This window comes from Megachile rotundata, chromosome 3, assembly GCF_050947335.1.
Source record: "Megachile rotundata isolate GNS110a chromosome 3, iyMegRotu1, whole genome shotgun sequence".
Taxonomy (NCBI): domain Eukaryota; kingdom Metazoa; phylum Arthropoda; class Insecta; order Hymenoptera; family Megachilidae; genus Megachile; species Megachile rotundata.
This window is the reverse complement of record NC_134985.1, coordinates 9,210,008-9,232,590: the sequence shown is the minus strand read 5'-3', so window position 1 is coordinate 9,232,590 and position 22,583 is coordinate 9,210,008. Positions and strand designations below refer to the sequence as shown.

The 22,583-nt window shown below is 34.2% G+C and overlaps 1 protein-coding gene and 1 long non-coding RNA gene across 12 annotated transcripts in view; one reads left to right on the top strand and one right to left on the bottom strand.

The window, feature by feature from the left end:
- Positions 1–22,583, top strand: part of LOC143264111 (uncharacterized) — a 404,244-nt gene that overhangs the window by 177,571 nt on the left and 204,090 nt on the right. The gene's annotated exons all lie outside the window — the stretch shown is intronic.
- Rdl (Resistant to dieldrin) overlaps positions 1–22,583 on the bottom strand; it is a 181,264-nt gene that overhangs the window by 156,729 nt on the left and 1,952 nt on the right. The gene's annotated exons all lie outside the window — the stretch shown is intronic.

Here is a 22,583-nt window from a genome sequence, read left to right as displayed (position 1 = left end):
GATCTAACCTAGTGTAACGTAACATAGTTCTATAATAGTTTGAACTAACGTAATGTGAAGGTAACTAACCCTAAACTAGTTTGAGGTAATCAAACATTATCCTAATCAAATGCAATTACAAACTGGTGTGCCCTAACCCAATTTTCACGTTGATTTAACTCTGAATCCAATGGAAACCTAATCTAATTTTAACTTAACGTAACCAACGTAGCTCTGAACTTGTCTGATCTAGTTTTATTTTGTGTTAACTTGGATCTGATCGAAGTCCAGTCTTAATCCAATTCGAACTTAATTTTAAGGGAATTTAGTTTAACTCTAATCTGATTTAACCTGATTCTCATATAATTAAACGAAACCCTAATGTAACTTAGTTCTAAACTAGTATAATCAAACGTAACCTTAAATTAGTATGACCTAACCAAATCTAACATTAAATTGATTTAATCAAATCTAACCTAATACTAAACTTGTGTATCCTCATCGAATGTAACTTCAAATGCCATAATCTAATCAAGTTTAATCCTAAACTAGTCTAATCAGATCTAGCCTAACGCAGAACTAGTCTAATCTAATCTAACCTATTACTAAACTAGTCCAGTCTAATCTAATCTAACCTGAAACTAGTCTAATGTAGTTTCATCTTCAAATAGTTAAACCTAATTTCACACTAACCTAATTTCTAATACCATAACCTAATCAGAGTTAATCGTAAACTATTCTAACCTAATTTAACTTAATGCTAAACTAGTCTAGCCTAATCTAATCTAACTTGAAACCAGTCCAATCTAATTTAACCTTAAATTACTCAAACCTAATTTCTCATTAACCTAATTCCTGATGCCAAATCTTAATCAAATTTAGTCCTAGATTAGTCTAATCAAATCTAACCTAATGCTAAGCTGGTCTAGCCTAATCTAATCTAACCTGAATCTAGACTAATCTAATTTAACCTTCAATTACTCAAACCTAATTTCCCATTAATCTAATTCCTAATACGATAACTTAATCAAATTTAATCCTAAACTTGTCTAATCAAATCTAACCTAATGTTGAACTAGTCTAGCCTAATCTAATCTAACTTGAAACTAGTCCAATCTAATTTAACCTTAAATTACTCAAACCTAATTTCTCATTAACCTAATTCCTGATGCCAAATCTTAATCAAATTTAGTCCTAGATTAGTCTAATCAAATCTAACCTAATGTTGAACTAGTCTAGCCTAATCTAATCTAACCTGAAACTAGACTAATCTAATTTAACCTTAAATTACTCAAACCTAATTTCCCATTAACCTAATTCCTAATACCAAATCCTAAATTGGTCTAACCTAATCAAATCTAATCTCAAGCTAGTCTAGCCCAATCTAATTTAACCTCAAACTAGGTTAATCTAATTTAACCTTCAATTAGTAGAACCTGATTTGCCACTAACCTAATTCTAACATAACCGGTCTGATTCAATCATAAACGTATGCTAACCTAATCTGACTTCACTCTAATCCAACCATAACTTCATACGAATTCACCCTAATCTAAGCACCATAAGAATATTAAAAATATGATTAAACTATTAAACTATAATAGTTATAACTATTATAACTATTAAAAATATTATTTAATAAAAATTAATTTATAAAATATTAAAGAATTATTGACGTAACCTAACCTAACCTGAATTACTTTATTCTCCCCCTCAAAAATGTCACAACATTAACCTTGACTAACTACAACAGAGTGATTCCACAAAAAAATTTCAAATGTCATGCAAATTATCGAATTTGTTTCTACATATTTTACCTCAACCCCTTTTCCGCGCAAATCGTTTCAAAAAATCGATCCATTCACACGTAATTCTCTAAGAAAAGAAATGTAAATGACTTTTTTCTATAAGGCACTGCATATATTTTACATAATGCGATTCCTACGAACAATCAACATATAGTATAATACAGCACGCTATAATTATAATTATTCAGGATACGATCGTTTCAGTTTTTAGTCGAAGCTGATCACGTGCCACCTCGCGTGACCGATACAATGTTGATACTGGTTGCAATTTAATTTTTATTATTTTGATATCACGTATCGAGTGACGTAGACCAGTTATAAACCTGCGGGGTGTACAAATTAAAACATTTCTGCTAAGTAAATTATTTCGGTGAGATCTTACGATTATTTAAATTAAGAAGGTTTAGACTTTATATTTCTTACACTAACTAGTACTTGAAACTTGAGATTGTAATTAATTTTGTAAAAAATATTCGTTTTTTTAATTTTGAACAAAAATACATCTTTGTACTCTGAGTGATATTCGTTACAAAAATAAATATTTTTTTAAAAAACGTTTAAAGGAATATGACATCATTCTGTTACAATTTAAGGGTTGTACTAATTGTGGAATAATTGTACAATTGTGGGCCTTGAAAAATCATAAAATATTGCTGGGGTAAAAGATAAAAAATGTCTGCAATAATTTCGTTAATTATAAAATTACTCATGTGTCGAATATAATACAAGAAGTTGCTGCAATACAATTTAAGTTGCTGAATGTATTCAACATTTAGTCATTTTCCACCTTTACTACATGAAAAGCAAACATGTATACAAACAGTATGAAACAGCAGAACAGTACCCATATAGCGAGTACAATAAAATAAGTACTAAAATAATTTCAAACATTCCGCGAATAATTGTCATTCATCTCGCATCTTCCCATACTAATTACAAATTAGTCATAATGACCCCACTCACGAATTCAAGGCGAACATCAATAAAATAAATTTTCGCAATTATTCAATGAATTTAATAAAACAACGAAACATATTTATTCAGTAAACTCGGCCAGCGAAGGATGAAATGTCGAGTGGGTCACCGATCCTGAATGCATACCGATACAAAAATTTCGATTGTTCGCCAACTAATTCGCTACGCTCGTAAATGCCAAGGTTCGTTTTCTTACAAACTGTTTCCCATTTGTTCGCGGCAACATTCCACTTTGTTCGCGTGGGCTTTTTGTTTCTGCCGTTCAAAAGCAAACTGGAGGCGACACACCATAACAGTTTCCATTGCATACTAATTGCTGCGCGACGGAAAGCCGTTCTTCACGCGTAAGTTTCATTTTTTTTTCTCTCCCCCGCGCTTTCTTAAATTGGGTCGTCGAGAACGTCGACCTTTCGCATTCAATACACGTCACGCGAAGTTACGTTCTCGTTTTCCGCTTTTGATCCGCGTTTACGTACAGTCGACGGTGAATTCCTCATCCCTGGGGAGAAAATGCGGACCGAAGTGGCGTGAGATTCACGCGTGCTTTTTTGGGGATTTTTGGGGACTCAAATATTTGGGGATCTAGAAATTTTGGGATATAGGGATGTGGGGATATGGGGAATTTGGGATTTGGGGAATTCGGAATTTGGGGAATTTGGGATTTGGGGAATTCGGGATTTGGGGAATTTGGAATTTGGGGAATTTGGGATTTGGGGAATCTGGAGAATTTAGGATTTGGGAAATTTGAGGTTTAGGGATTTGGGAATTTTAGGGTTTGGAAATTTTGGGATTTGAGAAATTGGGGATTTGAGAAGTGAGAGATTTAGGGATTTGTGAACTAGGAAATTTGGGAACTAGGGAATTTGGGAATTTGGGAATTTGGGAATTTGGGAATTTGAGAATTTGGAGACTTGAGAATTTAGGGCTTTGAGAAATTGGGGATTTGAGAATGTAGAGATTTAGGGATTTGGGAACTAAGGAATTTGGGAATTTGAGAATTTGGGTATTTGGTAAATTGGGAATTCGGGAATTTGGGAATTTGGGAATTTGGGAATTTGAAAATTTGGGAATTTGGAGACTTGAGAATTTAGGGATTTGAAAATTTGAAAACTGGGAAATCGGTAAATCGACAAATCGGTAAATCAACAACTCGGTAAATCGGCAAATCGGTAAATCGGTAAATCGGTAAATTGGAAAATATGTAAACGGATAAATCGATAATACACTTAAAACTCTAATACTATAAAAATTTAACAATTCTCTAAATATAAAACTTCGCAAACTTAACAATTCCCCAAATATAAAACTTCCTAAACTTGGCAATTCCCCAAATATAAAACTTCGCAAACTTAACAATTTAGCAACTCCACAGTTATAAACTTGACAAAAATTTGATAAACTGTCACTCGAAACAAAAGAAACCACAATTTCATTTAACCGTACACATCTCGCACGCATTCTCGTTGTCGCCGAGTAACCGATTACTCGTTAATCGTCCACGTCAATTAACCATTGCGATTTAAACTCGTACCGTAACGTTTTCAATGTTTTAAAAGCGACAGCTAACGTCTCGTGTTGTCCCGCGTGAATTATCAAATTCGCGCACGCGGAATTCGGTCGAACCATGGTATCGCGATATCGCAATCGAATCGTGTCCATTAGTGTCATTGATAATTAACAACAGCCCAATGATTTACGCTTCTCGCGACTGTGCACGGTCAAAATTACCCCTTGTTCAAAATTTTACTCGTTTTCGCGTTGTTTTATTGCCTCTCCAAATAGTTATTACTCAGAGACATAACGCGATCATGATAAATTCAAAAGTTTATTTTTTTAATAAATGCGTTTTTTTTTCTAATAAACGTGGAAGTTTTAGGTAATTTGTAAATTTAAGATTGTTTTTCATTTTTGAAGAGTTTCTGGCGTTTTATAATAATTGATAATAATTAATGTTTTCTTGGAAAGTGTAAATAATTTTTATTTTTTAGGTGAAGATTAATATATGTGATAGTATTTATACACATATGTATAAATATAAATGTATGTATATAATGTATGTTATATATATTGTACATATGGTATGTAATATAATGTATAATACATAACATATGTAATATAACATAGAACATTATAACATATGTGTAATATAACATAGAACATTATAACATATGTGTAATACAACGTATAACATTATAACATATGTGTAATATAACATATAACATTATAATATACGTGTAATATAATATATAACGTATGCAGAATATAACACATGTGTAAGATATAACATGTACATAAAAAGTGCATTATAATTAATATTTAAATACACAGCAAATATTTAATAATTAATATGTAACATTGTATGTAACATATGTAATTATACACGAGTAGATATTGTTATATGTGTTACATATATCATTACATACATACATACATTTGTTATGTATTTAAATATGTATATAATAACATATGTTACATATGTTACATATTAATTATTAAATATTTGTTATTTATTTAAATATGTATATAATAACATATTACATATGTTACATATGAATTATTAAATATTTGTTATTTATTTAAATATGTATATAATAACATATTACATATGATACATATGAATTATTAAATATTTGTTATTTATTTAAATATGTATATAATAACATATTACATATGTTACATATGAATTATTAAATATTTGTTATTTATTTAAATATGTATATAATAACATATGTTACATATTGATAACTAAATGATTGTTATGTATTTAAACACATATGTTATAACATACGTAACATATGTAACAACACCTACACATGTACAACTACACATAATTAAACAATAACCCAATAAATTCCCCTCAAACTATTTTTCCCAAAAACCACCTTTTTACCACATTCCTTAAACACAAACTTTCCCATCACTTTTATCTTTCAATCTCATCAATAAAAAATCGCAACGAACAGTATCTAATAATAATAATCGTTTGCAAAGTTTATAATCTGGAAGACCTCGAAAGCGTAAGTGGATACTTTTGTTCGTTCGTAGCGGAGCAAAGACGCTTTGTAAGCTTTTGATCTTTTGTTTTTTTATTCTTTTTTTTTTGAATCGTCGACCAGTAAACTCGTTGCCTGCGAGAGCGAAGTTACCGCGCGTAATTGTTCGTACTCGTAGCGGCGGATAATTATTTGTGCTTCTAATTACGCCAGAGGGTTCTGCAGTGAAGCTCGATGTACGCAAACAGAAGTTCAAAAAGCGTGAATATGAACTCAAAGCATTAAGCTCTTCCGAGCCGTTTAATAACTTCGTAATCATTGATGAGTCGCTGAAGTTACTTGTATTAAATTGATGCCTAAGTTTCCTCCATTAATTTTAATGTAATCAAGTTTTATCTTTTAGAAAACATTATCTAGTTGAATACATTTTAGTTGAATGTATATTACATTTGAATGTTTGAGTCTCATGGAACTGTAGGAGTTTTTAGGTTATGTTTCACGGAACTGTAGGACTTTTTAGGTTATGTTTCATGAAATTGTTTGAAATTGTTTTTCTGTCATTAATTGTTGACTGTTTTATTGTATTTATATTTCGTATGTACACTGTAGGTTTATGTAAATATATATGTTTGAAATAGTTGTATTAAGAGTGTATTGCATTAAGATATAATTGAGAGTGGTTCATTTTTAGAGAGTAGGAGTTTGGCTCTTTAAAAATTCTTAAATTTTCAAATTGGTAAATCTTCCAAACTCTCAAATTGTCAAATCTCTAAATCTCCCAAATTCTCAAATTCCAAATCTCTAAATTTTACAAATTTTCGAGTCCCAAATTCTAAGCCCCCCAAATTCTCAAAAATCCTAATTTCTCAAGTTCCAAATTGTAAGTACCCCAAATTTTCAAAAATCCCAATCTCCCAATTTCCCAAATTCCCAAACATCCCAATCTCCCATTTTTCCAAATTTTCAAAAATTCCAATTTCCCAAATTCTCAAAAATCCTAATTTCTCAAGTTCCAAATTGTAGTCCCCCAAATTTTCAAAAATCCCAATCTCCCAATTTCCCAAATTCCCAAAAATCCCAATCTCCCATTTTTCCAAATTTTCAAAAATTCCAATTTCCCAAATTCTCAAAAATCCCAATCTCCCAAATTCCCAAATTCTCAAAAATCCCAATCTCCCATTTTCCTAAAATTTCAAAAATTCCAATTTCTTAAATTTTCAAAAATCTCAATTTCCCAAAATTTCCAAATTTCCAAATCTCTGAACGCCTTGCACCACCTTTCAATACCAAAATTAAAATGTCCCCCTACAACATTACGACTTCCCTACACCATCATAGAACATTTCTTTAAAATTATTATCCACCGTCAAAATGAAAAAACGGCAATATAACGAGATACTGCACCTAAAAACCGACTCTGCGAGAGTGATGAATATTGCCAGCGGAAAGAGTTGAACGGTTCACAACACAGCTATTCAACGTCGTATTCGTCAGAAAAAGATCTTTTACGAGGATTTCCAGAAAAACAACATCGCGGAGGAAAATCATTTCGACTACCAAAACACGACATTTCAACCTAAATCGAGAATAAAATGAGAAAAATAACATCTCGGCGAATCAGAGACGTCGTGGTGGGATTCCACGATAGCAGGGAAGGAAAAGCTTTCAGCTGAAGAAAAACAAACAGTGATCTTCGGAATAAGAATTGTCCGGCGAAACAACACGTCCATGTTTGTTGACGAAAATATCGTCGCGGTTTATGAAAACTGTAACGCGAGTTAGCATCGATCAGTTGCTAATGAATTGTTTAAAATGCGGAATGTCTGATGAATGTTTCGATTCAGGAGCGAAAGGACAATTTCGTCCACCAACAGATTTATAAATTATTACCTTCTGCAAAAATGGACTACACTTTTCATATTATCATTTAATATATTTATTTTTTTATGGTGATTATTTAGCGGGAAATTTTCTTATTCGACCATTAAATTATTATGTAAAATAATAGTCTTGTAAATGGTGTAGTTAGAGTTCATTATGTTTCATTAAAATTTTGGTGTTTTAATATTATGAAGGTTGCATAACTTTTGAGGTTACGTTGCATTGCACTGTATATATTCTATGCAGGGTGTCTCACAACTAGTGTAGGTCCCCGAAATGTGAGGTAGCTGACGTGATTCTGAAAAAGACTTCCCTTAGCAAAAATGGGGTTCGAAGCTTTATTTTGAATTACTAAGGAAAAACACGGACCAATCAGAGCGCGAGGATTATTACGCGTTAGACTACTACGCGTCGAATATCCACGCGTTGGATTACTACGCGTTGGATATCCACATGCTGGATTACTACGCGTTAGATTACCACGCATTAGATTCCTACGCGTTAGATTACCACGCATTAGATTCCTACGCTTAGAATTACCACGCGTTGCATTATTACGCGTTGGATTACTACGCGCAGAATATACACGCGCTAGATTACTACGCGTTGGATATCCACACGCTGTATTAGTACGCGTTGGATTACTACGCATTGGATTACTACGCGTTGGATTACCACACATTAGATTCCTACGCTTAGAATTACCACGCGTTGCATTATTACGCGTTGGATTACTACGCGTAGAATATACACGCGCTAGATTACTACGCGTTGGATATCCACACGCTGTATTAATACGCGTTGGATTACTACGCATTGGATTACTACGCGTTGGATTACCACACGTGGCATTACTACGCGTTGGATTACCACACATTAGATTCCTACGCTTAGAATTACCACGCGTTGCATTATTACGCGTTGGATTACTACGCGTAGAATATACACGCGCTAGATTACTACGCGTTGGATATCCACACGCTGTATTAGTACGCGTTGGATTACTGCGCATTGGATTACCACACGTTGCATTACCATACGTGGCATTACTACGCGTTGGATTACCACGCATTAGATTCCTACGCTTAGAATTACCACGCGTTGCATTATTACGCGTTGGATTACTACGCGTAGAATATGCACGCGCTAGATTACTACGCGTTGGATATCCACACGCTGTATTAGTACGCGTTGGATTACTACGCATTGGATTACTACGCGTTGGATTACCACGCGTTGCATTACCACACGTGGCATTACTACGCGTTGGATTACCACACATTAGATTCCTACGCTTAGAATTACCACGCGTTGCATTATTACGCGTTGGATTACTACGCGTAGAATGTACACGCGCTAGATTAATACGCGTTGGATATCCACACGCTGTATTAGTACGCGTTGGCTTACTACGCATTGGATTACTACGCGTAGGATTACCACGCGTTGCATTACCACACGTTGCATTACTACGCGTTCGATTACCACGCGTTGGATAACTTCGCGTTATTCGAAGCTACCGTTCTCGCGTTTGCGCACGCGTAGTCCTCGCGCTCTGATTGGTCCATGTTTTTCATTAATAATTCAGAAACGAAGCTTGAAACCCCATTTTCGCAAAGGGAAATCTTGTTCAGAATCATATTAGCTACCCCCCATTTCAGGGACCTGTACTGATTGCGAGACACTCTGTATAAAATAATGCATCATGAAATTGCAATTATATTATTATGGTTGAGGTGTTCTTAATCTTTGAGGTTATGTCGCATTGCAACTATTATAGCTACTATTTTATTAACTCAATCAATTTTTATTTAAATTTCGATATTTTAATATAAGTGGCATATTAATGTCACTGAATTACAATATAGAAATTCTACTTTACAGAAAGCATGTAGTTTTAATATTTAAGAATTTTATTACAAAATAATGCTACCATTTATATCTCTTTATTTTGTTATTCTTTACTATTAACATTCCTACTTAAAATATGCATTGTACTTTAACATTGAAAAGGATCATACATTTTTAACGATCGAACATTTTTTACAGTACTAAAGATTATTACTGCTACTAATAGCTCCCTATTTTATTATTCAATAAAAGCACAGAATATCGTTTGAAAAGTTAATGCAAGATATTGAAAGTTTCGATAGTAACCGTATTATGCTAGTTAGGAAAGTGTAGCAAGTGAAAAGGTTAAATTTAAATGTGCAACGATGTTATCATGAATAATTGCAATTATAGCGTGCCGCATTACACCCAACCGTTTCTACTGCGGCAGTCAACGTGTTAATAATCAAGTAATTAATATGACGTTACATAATAATTATCCCGTTGACTGACAGAGTTAAAATAGTAATATCTCCTATCGCAAACAATAATGCGGGTTATTAAGAAAATTAACAATTCATTTGCTAATGAATGGATTTGCTGTGTCGAATCATAACCATAATCTTGTTACTATAGGAAACTTTTGTTACGTATAATCTTTTCGTGTTTTTGATTTTTTCTTTTTTTTCGGTGGAATTTATTTGATTGTGAATTTGGAGATTTGGAGATTTAGGGATTTAGGGATTTGGGGACTTAGGGGTTTGGGAATTTTGGAATTTGAGAATTTTTGGAATCTGGAGATTTACAAGTTTAGAAGTTTTAGGATTCTAAGATTTGGGAATTTGGGAATTTTAGGATTTCAATGTTTGGAAATTTTAAGATTTGAAGATTTGGATATTTTAAGATTGCAAGATTTAGAAATTTTAAGATTTGTAGATTTGTAAATTTGGGAATTTTAAGGTTTGGGAATTTAGAAATTTGGGGATATGCAATTTTAACAGATTAGAAATTTGTAAATTTGGAGATTTGAGAATGTGCGAATTTGGAAATTTGAAGCATTGCAAGTTTAGAAATTTACGGATTCAGAAATTGAAAAATCTAAGATTCGATGACTTAAAAATTAAGAAATCCAAAGTTTAAAAATTTAAATCCTGGCGAAACCAAGTCACATTTTTCAACATTTTTGGAAAGCAAATATCTACTGTCCTTGTCTCTCCTAACTAAAACACCATGAGATAAACGAAGATCGCCGGAGGTTATCAATTTTCCACCGGAGGCCTCAAAAATCCCCAAAAATAATATTCGGAGCATTCGATTACCCTTGAGAAGCAATAACGGGCCACTATAGTGGCGCTACGTAATCTACGATGACATTCGCGAAAACCACTATAGTGCACCGTCGTACAGAGAGATGGTTGAGAGAGCCACTATAGTGGAACGTTGGACAGAGAGATGGTCGGGAGAGCCACTACATATAGTGGATCGTTGTATAGAGAGGTGGTAGCAACAGCCACTATAATGGACCATCGTACAGAGAGATAATCATGATAGTGTTATGGCTAAAAGGTTAACAGTCCTACGTTTTCTTTATTCGCAACACACTTTTGAGAAGCGTGCCTGAAGAGCAGCGGGCGGATAATGATCGCGTGGTCCAAGTCTTGAGGCGGAAGGGCGCGTGGCTCAGGACTAACAGGAATTGAAAACGCGACGGATACTCGTGCGGTCTCGAATGGTCGTGTTTTTGCCGTGAAACCGTCGAGAATCGTCGTCTGCCGCGGAAACGAGAGAAAACGTGCCAAGTCATTCGGCTCGCTGTGACCCACTTTCCGCGGAAGCGTAAAACGCGCGCACTTCGCGACGACGATCCAACGAAACTGATTTCCTCTCTCTTTTTCGCATTGCTCCTTCTGTACGGTTACACCGCCTCCTCTTTTCTCCTCTTCCTTTCTTTCTTTTTTCCTTCTCTCGACAGACACAATGTGAACGACGGCTGAAGAGCGTGATTCGCGAAAAAGAAATCCCAATTTCGCGGCTACAACTTTGCGATACTTTCGCGAGGATACTCCGCCAGAAATTGCCTTCTAGATTCTCGATTGAATACGCCACTGTTTTCCTTCGTTCGTTTTCGTTTCCCGCCTTGCTCCTCGTAATCAAAGACGACGGGATGTCTTGTAAGTTGAAGCTGATTCTTTCCGCGATTCTTTCTGACACGGTAATTGCTACGAGCTTCATCTGACGGGAGAATGAAGGATTCTTCAATGGAAAGGATGGGGATTTGTAAATTTTGTGGTCTGGTGAGTTGCAGATTTCAACTATAATCGCTAAGCTCCACCAGTAGCCATCACAATTACTTCATTGTATCAAAGCTAGAAAATTCCTATTACTTACTAACTAAATAACTATAACTTCTCGTTGTTCAGAAGTTGTAATAATTTATTTTGCATAGAGTCTACGATCACCAACCTCCATAACCACAATTATGCTGCATCAGCGACTGTTGATAACCATTCCCATTCCTTCTAAACCAAGCAATTTTTCATTGCTCAGAAGTTGCAATCGTTTATTTTATACAGAATCTACAGTGACATAGCCTTCATAATTACAATTACTTCATTGCATCAAGAGTGGACAAGTCCCATTAAACTGAACAACTATAGTTTTTCATCGTTCAGAAGTTGTAATCGTTTATTCTGTATAGTCTACAGTGATAGTAGCCTCCATAATCGTAATTACTTCATTGCATCAACTAGTATCGATAATTTCTATTACCTATAAACTGAATAGTTTTCATCCTTTTGAAGTAATCGTGAGTCTACACTGACTGTACGTCGCGGCGTCAGTAAGTGACGATTAAACGAGTCATTAGTTTCCCAACAAATGAACATAAGTGGACTGTATCTAAATTTCACTTTGAACGATTTTGTATGTACTTGATGATCGAGAGTGGCTCCGAAGAATTTTTACGTAAAAGTTCGGAGTGGGCGTATTGTGACATTGTGAATTCTTCTAATTTTCTATTGGTTCAAATTCTTGCTACGAGGTGGGTTTCATCTGACGTGAGAATGAAGGATGTTCTCTGATGGAAAGGATGCGGATTTGTAAATTTTGCGGTCTGGTGAGTTGCAGATTTCGAGAGTTGAGAACATGGAAGTTCGGAGTAGGAATAATGTTTGGTTAGCTAGTTGAAAATTTCGGGATTTGCGAGTTTGGAGATTTGGGGAACTTTTGGAAGCTTGTTTCGTCACTTTTCAAATTTGTAAGTTTGGTGATTTGGGAAGTTGTAAATTTGTGTACTCATATGATTGTACATTTTTATATTTGTATATTTATATGTTTGTATATTTGTAAGCTTGCTTTGTAATGTTGTAAATGTGTAATTTTGTTTAATTGCAAATTTATTTTGTAAATTAAAAATTTTACATTAATAAGCTAGTAAATTGGTAAGTCTGTAAAATAGAAAATTAGTAAGTTAGTAAATTAGTAAGTTAATAAATTAGCAAGTCAGTAAATTAATAAATTAGTGAATTAATAAATAAGTAAATAGGTAAAGTAAATAAGTAAATTAGTAAACTAGTGAATTTGCAAACGCATCACTATAAGAATTTGTCAATTTGTAAATATATAAATTTATATATTTGTAAATGTATTAAATTGTGAACCTATACATCTGCAAACCTACAAATCTGCAAATCTTCAAATCTTCAAATCTTCAAATCTTCAAATCTTCAAATCTGTAAATCTGTAAATCTGTAAATCTGTAAATCTGTAAATCTGTAAATCTGTAAATCTGTAAAACTGCAAATCTGCAAATCTTCAAATCTGTAAATCTGTTAATCTGTAAATCTGTTAATCTGTTAATCTGTAAATCTGTAAATCTGTAAATCTGCAAATCTGTAAATCTGTAAATCTGTCAACCAGCAAATCCATAAATTCAAAACCTTAACTTTCAAACTCTGTCACTTCATAAACTTGTAAATTCATAACATTGTAACTCTGAGTACCTGTAAAAATCTCCCACGTGATTCCAGATCCTTTCACAAGATTGAGAACTGAATAAATATTAAAACTACACAAACTCTCCTCTACAAATAAAAACAACCCCTTCCAAATATCTCACTAAAACTTACGACCACGAACACTACAAAACAAAAGAAGTCCCACATTCTTTATCCGCATCAGATCTCATCGCTCTTATCAAAGAAACGTTGTTTCGTATTCCTTGTGTACGTAGAATCCGTTTCAATCATGAAATCGGCTGTCCACCCTCATGGATCCGCGAACGGCATACTCAATGAGGGAGATTTCGTTTACCAGAGAAGGAAATGTCAATGAAGGAGGTGGTGACGAGAATACTATTTCTGGCCGAATTTGATCTGGGTGGTTGACTGAGAAAGGAAAGAGGAAGGAGGAAGGAGGAAGGAGGAAGAGAAAGAAGAGAGATAAAAAGGGTGGATGAGATAAAAATTAATGGGGATGATTTATATGGTGCAATAGGCGTCATACATGTTTGCGGGTTGTACTTAAGAAATGCATACAAGGAGTGCTTAGATTGTAATTAGGTTATATGTAAAATTTCGAATTATTTATTTTGCAAGATTTTATAGATATAAATCTTGACAATTAAAAATTCCTAAATTTAAAAAATGATAATTCTGCACATTTTCTGATACTCAAGTTTTCAAATCATAAATTGTCAAATTAATAATTTTTCAAATTGACAAATTTTCAAATCATAAATTGTCAAATTAATAATTTTTCAAATTGACAAATTTTCAAATTCACAAGGTTCCAAATTCTTGAATTCTCAAATTCACAACGTTTCAAATTCTAAATTTGAGAATTTCCAACTCTTCAAATCGCCAAATCTCCAAAATCCCAATTTGCTAAATTCCCAATTATGCAAATTTCCAATTCTCCAAATTCCCAATTCTTCAAATTACCAAATCTCCAAATTCCCAATTCTCCGAATTTCCAATTCTCCAAATTTCTAATTTTCCAAGTTTCCAAATTTACAAATTCCTAAATTTACAAATTCCCCAATCTCCAAATCCCCAAATCTCCAAATTCCCAATTCTCCAAATTTCTAATTCTCCAATTCTCCAATTCTCCAAGTTTCCAAATTTTCAAATTACCAAGTCTTCAAATCCCCAAATCTCCAAAATCCCAACTCTCCAAATTCCCAAATCTCCAAATTTCCAATTCTCCAAATATCCAATTCTCCAAATTCCCCAATCTCCAAATTCCCAAATCTCCAAATTCCCAAATCTCCAAAATCCCAACTCTCCAAAATCCCAACTCTCCAAATTCCCAAATCGCCAAATTCCCAATTATGCAAATTTCCAATTCTCCAAATATCCAATTCTCCAAAATCCCAACTCTCCAAATTCCCAAATCGCCAAATTCCCAATTATGCAAATTTCCAATTCTCCAAATATCTAATTCTCTTAATTCCCAAATCTCCAAATTCCCAAATCTCCAAATTCCCAATTATGCAAATTTCCAATTCTCCAAATATCCAATTCTCCAAAATCCCAATTATGCAAATTTCCAATTCTCCAAATATCCAATTCTCCAAAATCCCAACTCTCCAAATTCCCAAATCGCCAAATTCCCAATTATGCAAATTTCCAATTCTCCAAATATCCAATTCTCTTAATTCCCAAATCTCCAAATTCCCAAATCTCCAAATTCCCAAATCTCCAAAATCCCAACTCTCCAAATTCCCAAATCTCCAAATTCCCAATTCTCCAAATTCCCAATTCCCCAAATTCCCAAATCTCCATATTCCCAAATCTAAATTTCCTTATTCACAAATTCCCAAATTTCCATACACCCAACTCCCAAAATTCAAACTTCTCAAACCTCCCAAATATTCATCTCCCCAAATATCCAATCTCTCAAACCACCAAACCCAAAATTACCTTACTATCAAATTCCGAAATTTTCATAAATCCCACCTGCACCCTTCCTCTCCAAATCTCCAATCTCCCACACATCTCCTCAAACTCGCACATTCCTACCCAAATTCATAAATCTTCTCCACCTCCCTCCTTATGTCACATCTCCAAATTGTCCACCCCGAAATTCGCCAAATCCGCAAATCTGCAGCCGCGTATAATAAAATTGTCCCGGGTAATTTCAATTCCCTCGTTGTCACCGGGGGCCAACAATTGTCGAGAAAGAGTGGCATCAAGATCCTGGCCCATCCCCAACGATATCTTGTCGGGGTAGCAAGAGAAACTGGGAACGGGGCGCAACAATTTCGTCCGGGGCTGTGATCTAATCCAGGAAGGATGGAAGACGGTAGTTAGGTACAGTCGAAGGGATTATCAATATTTACGCTCTTCCAACAAGCACAGCTCGGGTCGTTCCACCTGTTTTCTCCTCAAGGGCTCTCTCTCCCTCTCTCTTTCTCTCTCTCTTTCTGTAGCCTCCTCCAAACCTCTACGAGTAGCAACCGCGGACGTTCTGTAGTGTGGTGGTATCGGTGATCGCAGTAGAGCTCTCGAGCAAGAGGGTGCTCCCGACGTGGCAGAGCTCCAAATCCTCCTACGCTGCCACCCTCTCGCACCCCTGTCGTTACCGCCACCCCCGACAGCACCGACAACCGCCTCTGGACCATCGACACACGTCATCCCTCTTTTTCTTATCGGGTCCGACTGTCCCCTTTGGTCTTTAACTGTTGGCTACGACTTCGACTTGTCTCGAGTGAACAGATACTTTGGGGGTGGTTTGATATTTATTTGGAATTTGGAAGTTTTCATGGTTGGAATTTGGGATTTCGGAATTTTGGGGTTTGGAAGGATGGGATTTGAGAATTTTGGGATTTGGGAGGGTGGGATTTGAGGGTGGTGGAATTTGGGAATTTCGGTACTTGAGAAATTGGGATTTGAGGGTGGTGGAATTTGAGAATTTTGGGACTTGGGAAGTTGGGATTTGAAGGTGGTGGAATTTGAGAATTTTGAGACTTGAGAAATTGGGATTTGAGGATGATGGAATTTGAGAATTCTGGGACTTGGGAAGTTGGGATTTGAGGGTGGTGGAATTTGAGAATTTTGGAACTTGAGAAATTAGGATTTGAGGATGGTGGAATTTGAGAATTTTGGTACTTGAGAAATTGGGATTTGAGAGTGGTGGAATTTGGGAACTTTGGCACTTGGGAAGTTGGGATTGGAAGATGGTGCAATTTGAGAATTTTGGAACTTGAGAAATTGGGATTTGAGGGTGGTGGAATTTGGAAATTTTTTAACTTGCAATTTTGGAATTTGGAAATTTGGTATTTGAGGATGATGGAATTTGGGAATTTGGGATTTGAGGACGGTGGAATTTAAAAATGTTAGAATTCGAAATTTTGGCACTTGGGAATTTCAAATTTGAGAACAGTAGACATTGATGGTTTGGAACTTCAGAATTTTGTTATTTTAGACTGTGGAATTAGACTTCGATTCATACTTGATCACTTTATCGATTACTGCACCATCTTTAACCAAATACCACCAAAAACAATTTTCTCAGAGATATTAACCCTCGAAAGGGTGACTCGATTTTATAAAGTCGTTAAACTTTACGTATCCTTTGGTGAAATTTCATATGGTATAGATTATGATCCTGAAATCCCTCGTATAACTTCTGCAGGATTAACTTCTGAGACGGTATTGCAGCGGCGGAAGCGTGATTAATCGCTTCACCGTGGAACACCGAGAGGGTTAAATCGATTTCAAGATTAAACAACGTCGAAGCGTTCGGGAGCTAGGAGACGGTAATTAAGCGTTATGTTGAACTTTCACGTATATTTCGCTGATTAAAATAACACGATAGCGATTAGAAGTTCTTCATTTTGCGGTAGTATTGTGACGCAAGAAACCATTCTTAGCGATACTGTGTTACTACTAGGCTATATACTGAAAATTATGAATAATATAACTGTTTATGTAGGTTTTTATAGGGTTTATATAGAATAAGTTTTTGTAGAGAATATGGTGACGTAGGAGAAGGAAACCATAACAGTTTTTTGATTTTTTAGTGGCATTGACACGTGCAATCATTAGTTTCTCAATAAGTGAATATCAGTGGACTCTGAAGAATTTACCTTCAGACTAGAGTTCATTTTGGCTATGTACTTGATGACACAATACAGAGTCCACATTAACCAGTAGCCACCACAATTACTTCATTGCATCAAAGCTAGACAATTCCTATTACTTACTAACTAAATAACTTCTCGTTGTTCAGAAGTTGTAATAGTTTATTTTGCATAGAGTCTACGACCACCAACCTCCATAACTACAATTATGCAGCATCAGCGACTGTTGATAACCATTCCCATTACTTCTAAACCAAGCAATTTTTCATTGCTCAGAAGTTGCAATCGTTTATTTTATACAGAATCTACAGTGACATTAGCCTTCATAATTACAATTACTTCATTGCATCAAGAGTGATCAAGTCCCATTAAACTGAACAACTATAGTTTTTCATCGTTCAGAAGTTGTAATCGTTTATTCTGTATAGTCTACACTGATAGTAGCCTCCATAATCGTAATTACTTCATTGCATCAACTAGTATCGATAATTCCTATTACCTATAAACTGAATAGTTTTCATCCTTTAGAAGTAATCGTGAGTCTACACTGACTGTACGTCGCAGCGTCAGTAAGCGACGATTAAACGAGTCATTACTTTCCCAACAAGTGAACATAAGTGGACTGTATCTAAATTTCACTTCGAACGATTTTGCTATGTACTTGATGACCGAATGTCTCTGAAGAATTTTTACGTAAAAGTTCGGAGTGAGCGTATTGACATTGTGAAAATTTCTAATTTTCTATTGGTTCAGCTAAAATTCGGGCGGAGGAAGTGCGACTAATATGCAGTCTTTCTCCAAAGTGCCCTAAGTGACTAGCAATGTGATCAAGCACCTCGACACGAATAGAAAACTACAAATAAACTACTGCTAAGTAAGTTCACAACCAAAAATACTCGGAATGTAATGAAGTTCCTGCTACAAATTTGAAACTACAAATAAAGGAACAAAAAAACCGTTATATCGCTAGAAACTTGCACCGCCTAATCTTGTGGCTGTAATACGCATTCAACGACTTAACAGTTCTCTCGGTACACCGATGCAAAGGGAGCCTACATTGCATCGAGGTGTACATATTGAACTTGATCCCGTGTCTACTGATAAGTGAACGCGTTGAACATTGTCGGAAAATGGCGGTCGATATCAGTCGGTCGGGTTGCAGAAACGTTGCTGGATTACGTGTATATACGTACACGAAGCGAGTGGATCGCACGTTAATGCAAGAATGGATGAGCCGGTACAACTAATTTCAGCCTCGCCATTGTTCTCACGATACCGCTGTCATTCGCGACACACTGGCTGTGTACCTACTAAGCCTCCCATACAGCTTTATATTTATTAACCGAATGCATATTCCATTTTGGTTATTACACACAGAAGCCGCTCCCACGTTTTGGAGATACTATCGCTCTCACGCGTTTTTCATTTAACGAGCTTACTTTGTCTCGTGAGTTGTTTCCATTCGTACGACAGCGTTTGTCATCATTATTTAGAGAGCATTTTACTTCTGTAGCGAGTTACACGGTTGGATTATTTCATGACGTTTTCTTGGAACGCCTTTATTTATACGCACATTCGTGCGAAATAATGAGAGGATATGTGCCAGGCGAAATTATGCCGAGTGTGGATTTATTAAATATCGGAACGCGTGATCAAATGGGACTTTGAATTGCATCGTTATTATGTTGTTATAGTAATCCGATTGGTGTTTGCGCGGTTATTAGCATATCGACCGTGCAAAAATTATGTAAATCGTGTACCTTTACCAGGAACGCAAATAAATGATTTAAAACGTAAGAAAAGGAATAAATTATTTGAAACGTGAGAAGCAAATAAATTATTCACGATGTGAGAAGTCGAATAAATTATTTACGAGGGAAGTTGAAAAAAAATAATGTACAATGTGCAAAGTCGAATAAATTATTTACGTCGGAAGTTGAAAAAAAAATAATTTACAATGTGTTAAGTTGAGTAAATTATTTACAATGTCAAAATAAATTATATAAAATATGAGAAACGGAATGAATTATTTAGAACGCGAAAAGTAGAATAAATCATTTAGAATATGAAAAATGGAATAAATTATTGCGAATATAAGAAACGAAATGAATTAATTATATTCAGGGAGATACTAAAAATTTGCATATTGGAATAATTTAAAGCACTCGGGGAAGGAAAATATTTTATAAAAATATCCGTAATCTAGTAGTAAAATAAAAATTGCAAAAATTCGTTTCTTTTAATAAGTAGAGTACGTCTGGCTACATACGTCCATTTTCACTGCGGCAAGCAATGTATTCAAATTAAGGCATCAGAATTTACGTAGTCAATTTGTGCATATAATTTGCAATGCAATATACGTAAATTGTGTAAACGTAGAAAAATTTTGTTTTATCGGTACCATATTTTTGTTGGTAAAATTAATGAGTGGTATAATACAATTCTTACAATTAATTATTTATTAACTAAACATTTTTTGCGATTTATCACTTTTATTTTTCTTTAATCTTTATTTTGTGAGGAGTTAAGGAAATAGATGGTAGTTAATTTGAGTAAATTGAAGTTTTAGTGAGGCTGTTAGTGAAAAGGAGTATATTTGGTCAGACATACTTGTAATATACTTATTAACAGGCAGTGAATTTTTTTATTTGGTGTTATAATTTGTTAGAGTATATTATTAAGGTGACGAGAAATTTGACAGTAAATGATATTAATAATAAAGTAATTCATTGAAGGATTGTTCTAGTGAAAAGTGGTGTATATAGTCAGACATACTGGACAACATGTTATTAACAGACAGTGAATTTTTAAATATTAAATTACAATTTGCTAGTGCATATCATTAACATTGTACCACAAGAAAAATGACAGTAAATAATATTAATAATAAATTAAATTATTAGTAGATCGTACTAGTGAAAAGTAGTATATATGGTCAGACATACTTGCAACACATGTCATTAACAAATAACGAACTTTGAAATAATAAATTGCAATTTGTTAGTGTATATTATTGACACAATACGACAAGAAAAATAACAACAATTTAAAAAATGACCCCTAGTTAACAATAAATTGTATCCCAATGAAAATGAGTGCATGTGGTCAAACACTAATTTTGTTTTTCACTTATCATCATTAATACTCATTAATAACAGCGCACATACTGTTCTTTTAAGTTCCATCTCGTAATTTATTAATTGATATAATTGACTTCATATCATCAGAGCCCTCAAAAGTTTCTTTGTCTTATTATCCTTCATATAATTAATTTAATTGAATCTCTAGACCAAAGTTTAAGCTGAATACACACACACACGTTCAATATGTTAATCTCGATAGCTTAAAAAACAAAGATTGCGACAAAGCAATTTTCATATAATTAATCGACATTAAATTCTACTGACAATAACTGTAATGTCCAATTATTTTCTGAAGCTTTCTGCGAATGAAATTTCATTTGCAATTTAAAATTTCATTTGTGATTTCAAAGGTATACATAAAATGAAAGAAAATATTTGTTATCAACGATATTTTTTTATATTGTAACTTATGCATCTAGACATGCATAATAGTATAACTTTGACATTCTAAATATTCGTGTCAGTTACTATAAACATTCCAAAAAGATCCAAAATGGTGTCCACAGAAAATTCTTTCATATATCTTTCGAAACCATTTAAATTACATGAGTAGCTTTTTACAACGCTGTCATAATTACAGAAAATAATTAGATGCCCCAGTTTGCAAATTTAATCAAATTAATATCATAGTCACGTACGTATTCAAACAAACGTAAGTGACATAATATTATAGATAAATTTAAAATGATTTGCAAATGATTACAGAAATTAATTAGATGGCCAGTGTTCAAAATTGAATAAAATTTGCAGATAATACTGGCATGTTAATATTAAATGCACGTATGTAAACAACATAATATCATATGTAAATTCAAAGTAATTTAATAATTTGCTAATGATTTTAAACCGAATTGTCACAAATATAATAAATGGTTTTGAACACGATCCAACATTTAATGCATTAAAATATATACCGTAGAATTTTCATTAATCTGCTTAATTAGGACGTAAGGGAAATTAATTTTATCTTATTTTGTATACACTATAAACTTCTTTCATGATAAGAAACAAAGAAACGAAGTTGTATACAGAAATATTTGTCTCAATTTTATTATTAAAGTTATTTTGATCAAGTTATCAATTTTTGATTACATTATTGAATTTTATTTTCAAACATTTCTATTCAATTTTATGATTTTGTTGGACTGTAATTTCAGTCTGTAGTGATTCAATAAAATTTGAATATTCAATATTCTTTTCAATAAAAATTTTGAGGTACATTTTATTATTGTAATATGAATATGTGTTTATATGTTATTATTATTACCATACATATTTACAATTACATTACTTGTATTCAACATTTTTACTCTCACCTATATATGATTAGTGAATTTAAGAACCTACTACGTTAATTGGAACATCTCTAAATCACAAACATAACCTCGTTAAATAAACTGTATGAAACTATACCTGAAACTATATCCATAAATATTACAAGTCAACATAAAATGACCACCCTTAACATTCTCATATTTCCGATCACATATACAATGACCTCACCTGAAAAGAAATCATTCGAACCAAAGAAAGAATCTGACCCACATTTCAACCAAACAAAACGACAAGACGTTAATAAATCAAAACCCCTGAATCGTCGAAACGCGAGAGTAATCGCGAGCATACATCATTCAGTCAAGCCCGTTAAAACAAACGCCTATCGCGTTAGTCGTAACATAAAATAGTTTGAAAAGAAACAAAGTGGCCGTCACGCTAATCGCTATGAGAAATTTCGTTCGATAAGGAATAACGGTAAGAGAGGTATTCGAGTTGGGGCAATTAGCAGCGTCGAAGATGGAGGCAGCGATTAGGCGGTTTGACAAATGAATTTTTCGACGCAACGGACGCGTCGCGTCGCGTCCATTAAAGCGCGAGACGACTACTCGCCGGC